Source organism: Hypomesus transpacificus, chromosome 16 (genome assembly GCF_021917145.1).
Source record: "Hypomesus transpacificus isolate Combined female chromosome 16, fHypTra1, whole genome shotgun sequence".
In the NCBI taxonomy this organism is placed as follows: Eukaryota; Metazoa; Chordata; class Actinopteri; order Osmeriformes; family Osmeridae; genus Hypomesus; species Hypomesus transpacificus.
In genome coordinates this window covers 6,116,076-6,123,574 of record NC_061075.1, presented here as the reverse complement: position 1 = coordinate 6,123,574, position 7,499 = coordinate 6,116,076, and positions in this window count along the sequence as shown.

Here is a 7,499-nt window from a genome sequence, read left to right as displayed (position 1 = left end):
TAGTATCTCCAGAAATAAAGCCAAGTCACTCATTTAGTGGAAGAATCCATTGTTATGTCTACGAAATTATTTTTGTTAAAGTTTAGTTAGCTACCTTGCAAATCATGAGGATAGCCTATTGTAGCAGACCTTTCTATGTGACAAAGGACAAGGGTGTTTTGTCCCTCGGAAGTTGCTTTAGGCTTGATGCTGAAACCATTAGTTCACGTGAAATCAGTGAGGGCTGTTCGAATGGTTATGTCAAGAAGAGCAGTGGTAAAATACAAGTTTTGAAAAGATACCGCGTCCGTGTCTCATGGTCCACACGATCATATACAATTATATCTAAAACGAGCTTACAAAGAGCTTGTTTACACTACCAAAGTTGAATTAGTAATGTTAGCGATGCTAGCGTTAGCTTGCTAGCTAGCCTATAACATTTCACTGGGTCTTGCAGCTGTTTGATTAACTGAAATTATTATGAAATGTTATGTTCTACTAGCCATTTGCCTACTTTAGCAAGTCACTGTATTTCCAAGCCCTGATAGTGCAACTGAGACGATACCGAAAATAATTCCTCAAGTAATAAGCCCCCGTTCAAGTGTTGAGCATTAAATAGAGATCTAGAAAGAAGCCACTTTTTTGTTCTAAAACCGGACTATGAGCCACTTCGAAATAGAAGCCGTACAAGCACAATAAAACTGTAAAAAAAAAAAAAGAGGTACTTTACTCTACTACACACTACAGTACAGCAAATGTATACCAGTACACTGAAGGCTGAATTGATCAAGGGACTTCGAAAGTAACTTAAAATATCCTAACATTTCAGCATATTAAAATGTTCATCCAATATAATACATTGGACTCATGTTGTTATTAAGTCAAAATAAGAAAATCAGTTGGCCAATTATTTACAAATGTTCTTTACTTTCGTAATATTTTCTTAACCTACCTCAATCCTGACTTGTTTGCTGACACCTGGACTTGTGTGCACGGTGCAATGGCTATTATAGCAAGCACAGAAGAGCGTGTGGACATGGACACGCATCAGTTTGTTGATTTAACAAGCCTTGATTGGGATGACTCTTGATAAATGAATGCACTGATGAGTAGTAAATTGTTAACACAAAAACGTTTAACTTTTTTTTTATGGGTCACAGCAGATTTATAGTGGGGCACGTGCCCTAATAAAAAGAGTCTAGCGATGCCCCTGCTACCAATACTGTAGGCCTATGTTGTAGATGTTGACAACACCTGTCTTGTGCCGTACAAGATATACCTTACACCTTAGAAATGTGTACTGTAGCCACCATCACTGCAGTTACAAATTTAAACGTATAATACCATAGTTGTTTAGGAAGCTACACACAGATAATCTAGCACACCCCCACAACTTGAGTCAAAAGTTTGTTTAAGACGTCTGTAATTAGCCAAGTGGTCTTTACACCGTTGGCTACTAACCTGAACTTCAATTCCACAACCTTAACTTGATGTCAATCTGTTCAGGAAAGTTTCATCTACAGGACTGTGAAAACCGCTAACATTTTTCAGCTAGGGTTGTGCTTAAAATCAAACTTTTGTCTGAGGAGTGCCCCTGTTTTAGAGCTAAATTTTGAGTGCTGACAAACTCTAAGTATTAAATCTAAGTATTTGTATTTTACATTTATTCATTTAGCAGATGCTTTTATCCAAAGCGACTTCCAAGAGAGAGCTTTACAAAGTGCATAGGTCACTGATAATAACAACAAGGTAGCCCCAAAGCATTGCAGGTAGCCAAAAACAGAAGTACACATTGTGAACAACCAAAAATAAGTGCTAAAGGGAAGAAACCATAAGAGCATATAGTTAAGCAAATTACAATTACACAACATGAATCTCTAAGTGCAAGTGTACCTGTAGGAAAGCAATAAAAATAGGATTAAATATAATAAAACAGTTTAAATCAGCTACCACTAACCAACAAGAGCAACAGTCTAAGCAAAAGTCATTGTGATCCTTGAGGAAACTAGCGTTGGGTTCAACAAATCATTCCTAAGTACCGTTGTACTCCCAGAACAAGTGCGTCTTGAGCCTTCTCTTGAAGGTGGAGAGACAGTTTGTGTCTCTGATGGAGGTGGGGAGGTGATTCCACCACTGGGGGGCCAGGCAGGAGAAGAGCTTGTGTTGGGACCAGGCGGTCTTGAGCGGTGGGACCACCAGGCGGTTGTCTGAAGAAGACTGTAGGTGGCGGGTGGGGGTGTAAGGCTGCAGGAGAGACTTGATGTAGTCAGGTGCAGTCCCGTTCACTGCTCGGAAGGTCAGTACCAGGGTCTTGAATCTGATGCGGGCCGTTATGGGTAGCCAGTGGAGGGAGATGAGGAGCGGGGTAACGTGAGAGCGTCTGGGTAGATTGTAGACCAGGCGGGCCGCTGCGTTCTGAATCCTCTGAAGAGGGCGGGTTGCGCATGCTGGGAGACCGGCGAGCAGCGAGTTGCAGTAGTCCAACTTGGAGAGGACCATTGCTTGGACAAGCAGCTGGGTGGAGTGCTCAGACAGGTATCTCCTGATGCTAGCTACTTTAGGGGGAGGGAAATTCCGTTTTCCCCCATGTTTCCACTAGTCACTAGAATGGTCATAACTTTCAATCAAAATATGATATTTCTAATCTGTCTTCTGTTCTACATTGCCCATCGATTTGTGGATATTCCACCTACTCAAGGTATTTCTCCATCTTGTAATTAAAGTGGTTAACAATTAAGTTGTCTGATGAGGTATGGTGGATGGAGAAGTTTTTGTAAAAAAAAATGGCTGCCTGAAATCACCTATACCAGTTAGAATTAATATTATTATTATATTATTATAACATTATAAAGTCTACTTGAAGCTTTTTATATTTGTCTTTGTCTGTCACACATGTAACAGATGTGTTCAGGGCATGGACATGCACAACTCAGTGGGTTTTGTCATTTAGACAATGGAACAACAAATTTCCTTTTTCTTTTGCACCACAGCTTCCCTCGGCATTACAAAATGTACTAGTAGGCTACCATACACATTCTTACAATACATACAAAGTACAGTGCATTTTGGAACCCTTGCGTGTTAAATAAATTATGAAAAACAATACTATGTACAATAATTCCATGAAATATAATTCACATATACAAAATGGAATGACCAATTCTTAAGTGCATTTTTTACTTTGTTACACACACACACTGTACTACCACTTTCTTCTGCATCCATCTCCTCCCAGCCCTTGACATTTAGCAGCCCCCCTCCCAACACACAGACACACTTGCTTTGCATGCGCTAAAACCCCTGAAAGAGGACTGTTTTGCAGAACTTCTTTCTTGTGCTCCCTTTCTGCAGTTCAAGAGAGGTGAGTTTGGCAATGTGGTGCAGCCTTATTTTGAGAAACACAGACACAACCAATGACAACAAGTCAGAATGATGGTTGTCGATGCCAAACTGTGTCTCCACAGTGTGTTCCCCAAGCAGAAAAACATCCTCCGTTCCAATCTCCTCACAGACGATGTGTGTGACTGTCAACACCTTAGGAGCTTGCACTGTTGAAGCTCGGCGGATCACCCTCTCTGCAGCTCTCAGCACCTTATAATAATAAAATAAAATACGTTATATTTATATAGCGCTTTACACAGGGGTCAAAGACACTTTACAGAACAGAGAAAATAACGCACAAAGCACCCTTAATATACAAAGATGAAAAAAAAACTAGATAATAAAATCAAACCTTCACTGTGCCTTGTGATGGAATCACTAGACCGCCGTTATTTCTCAGGGCTAGGAGGTGATAGCTCTTGTCAAATGAAGATGATACAGCATCTTTGACCAAGCTTGCACGGCACACATCACAGGACAGCTTTCGTAGAATCTGCTTGACTACAAACCCTGCTATGTATACCAGAGCATTTTCCACCAGACCACCAAACAGAGTGGGGAGATAACTGTGGTCACATACAAGGGCTGACATGTTGGCGAATGGAGATGGGTGCTCTTCAGCAGTTTCAGCAGGACATCTCCACAGCAGACAGGGACACGGTGTTTTCTTGGGCCTCTTTCTTGGGACATTACCTGTCTTACTAGGTGAGACACCACACCGAACCATCAGACGGCGGAAGATGGCCTGGAACTGGCGTGCCGATGGATTGTTATTCCAGCCGCCTTATGGAAAACAGGCACACAATATAAACAGTACATTACTCACAAGACATAACAAAGATATTCATTAGGTATATTTTCAGAATTTATTGTAATCAAAAGAACACCAACCCTACCGACACTCTGATTGAGTTAAATAGGAGCTCCAAGTGATCCTGGCTGAACCTGTAGGTGAGCATATACCGCTGAACTTGGAGCAGTTCAGGAATCATCAGCATCAACGCGTCGATATTGATGACAAATCCGATGACCGACAAGTACCTGCAAAAGAAAAACTTTTTATTACTCTGATAATGGCAAAACAACAGAGCATCTTAGGAACTCGATGCATAAGGGAACAACGGAGCATCTTAGGAACTCGATGCACAAGGGAACAACGGAGCATCTTAGGGAACTCGATGCATAAGGGAACAGACTGTCCTTGAACTCATTTCATCAACTTAACAAGCACTATTTTAATAGACCTCTTAGATCGGTGAAGGGGTGTTCCATCTTTTGTCACCAAAGTGAGCAAGTACTGCCTGGCTGTTGACAAAAATGCTTTCCTCTCTAGCCAATTCAAAGCACCCAAGGGAGCTTTGAATCCTTTGGCACGAGGATTGCGTCCATTCATTGTATCAAACAGCCTGTCAATAATCTATAAAGAAATATTGGTATCTAAAATCACTATCATTACAGGGTTTCATTAGGTATCACATAGTTGAAATCAATACTCATCTAATCAAAATATCATCTAATCAAAATAATCAATATGAACACAATACATAGCCTATTGATTATTTCTAAACCGTATGCTCAACGAGTAAACATGCAAGTATTTGCTTGACTTCCTTCCTTCCATAGGTATACTTTGTACTACAGCACATTTCAGAGCTTTACCATTTCAATGAATTATATAAAATTAAAACATGTACTTGGTTCTAAATCACAAATTGTATTACCTCAATGAATTCTGCCGTTGCCTCACAGTCCTTAAACTGAGAGTAGGCTACCCCAATGTTTCCTCTAAACTGCGCGCCTGCGCGGCCGCGCAGACCAGTTGAAAGACCCACGCACTAGATTTTCCAGACCGCGCACAAAGTAAAATCTGTATTTTTGGTGGCCAAGCCGCGAAGCGGCGAAGCCACATAAGTGATTCTACCTTTTCTTATTATTGGTGGCAAAGCCGCGAAGCGGCGAAGCCACATAAGTGATTCTACCTTTTCTTATTATTATTAGGGGCCAAGCAGCGAAGCTGCGAGGCACCTATTGTAATTGGTAGTATTATTATTATTATTATTATTATTCTTGAGACTGGGTGTCTATGGCAGCCCCTAGAAGCGCTTGGTCGAAAGTTGTGAAATTTGGTACACTCATTAGGGACAGTCCCCTGGTTCAAGTCACAAAGTTTCATGTCCCATACTTTGGCACTCTAGCGCCACCAACGGGTCAAAGTTGGAGTTGTGTTTACACACGCAACTTTTGAACCGTATGTCCCATTTTCAAAAGTGAGGTACCATTGGACTCCCTGGATCAAGCCGAGTGCAATGCACACCATGGCGTCAATTTTCGGTTACATATTTTTCCACTATTTCCGGTTTTATCAAAAACCTTTAAAAGCCTACTCCTCCTACAAATTTTGTCAAATGTTCTTCACAATTACCAGATATGATCTTCAGACCAAGCCTCACAAAATTTATCGAAGGATATTTGATTTTCAAAACCGTTTGTCCGGTACAGCCAATCAAATTCTGCAGAAAAGCCGCCAAACAGGAAGTGAAGCCATATCTCAGCAGTTCTTTGAAGCAGTGACACCAAAGTTGGTACGCCTACTCGGAACCTTATTCTAAGGATGTCCTCCAAAAATGGTGTCATGTGACTAAAAGGGGGTGTGGCCGGAAGCATAAACGTGTTTTGGCTAATAACCGTTGAAGTGTTTAACTTAATAAAGTAATTTATTTGTCTGTTGATGTCTTGTGAGATATCAAGCCTGGCCATTGATAACTTTTCATAATAACCGAATTGATGCGGCCGCCATTTTGGATTTCATGGAAAAGTGTAAAAACCTTTTACACGCCCCAAATGTTGTCCAATGTTTACAAAATTTGGCACAGATGATCTTCAGACCAAGCTTCACAAAGGTGTCGGGATGGATTTTACATTTTCAAAACCGTTTGTTCGGTAGAGACGATCAAAGGCGGCGGCGAAGCCGCAAAAGACACGTGAGAGCTTAACTCAGCAACCATTTGTGCGATTGTCACCAAACTTGGGTTCCATTGTTCCCACGAGGAGCAGAGGAGGCCTGCGGTGTTATACCAGAAAAAAACACTGTAAACAATCACTACTTTGGAACGCAAACAGATATTTCAACCAAACTTGGCGTGTTGCATGAGTGCAACAGGTTGTTGTGACTTAATTGTTGCGCAAGTGCTATGGAGGCCTTGTCCTGCTCTGGACTGCTTGGCCCCTCCATTGCTGCTTGCAGCTATATTTATTATTACGTTTCTTCTGTCATTGGAGTCTATGGCAGCCCCTAGAACCGTATGGTAAAAAGTTGTGAAATTTGGCACACTCATTAAGCACAGTCCCTTCTTTATATTCACCAAGTTTCATGTCTCCCATTGGAGTACTCTAGCGCCACCAACTGGTCAAAGTTGGACTTGTGTTTACACACGTAACTTTTGAACCGTATGACCGATATTCAAAAATGAGGTACCGTTGGATTCCCTGGATCGAGACGAGTTCAACGCACACCATGGCGTTAATTTCCGGTTATACAGATTTTCTGCCATTTTGAATTTTGTGAAAAAACGTTTTTTTGCTTCTCTTCCCTCAATTTTTGTCAAATCTTCCCCAAAATTGGCAAACATCATCATCAGACCAACCCTCACAGAAGTTATCAAAGGATATTTGATTCTCAAAACCGTTTGTCCGGTACAGCCAATAAAAATCGGCAACAAAGCAACCAAACAGGAAGTTGAATTATATCTCAGCTAATCTTTGAGAAATCAAACCAAACTTGGTATGATGACTCGGAACCCTCTTCTGATGCTGTCCAATGAATTTGGTGTCATTTCATTACTGGGCGTGGCCGCAGGAAGCAAAAATGTGTTTTGGCCAATAACTGTTGATTTGTTTGCCTTTATTAAGTGATTCCTTTGTTTCATGATATCTTGGGACGTCCCGTGTGTGACCCATCATCATTTGTGATAATAGCCGAATTGATGCGGCCGCCATTTTGAATTCATTGAAAAACGTTTTATCTCTACTCCTCCTACACGTTGTCCAATCTTCACCAAATTTCGCAGAGATTATCTTCAGACCAAGCCTCACAAAGGCCATCACATGATTGTTTGATTTTCACAACCGTTTGCCCGGTA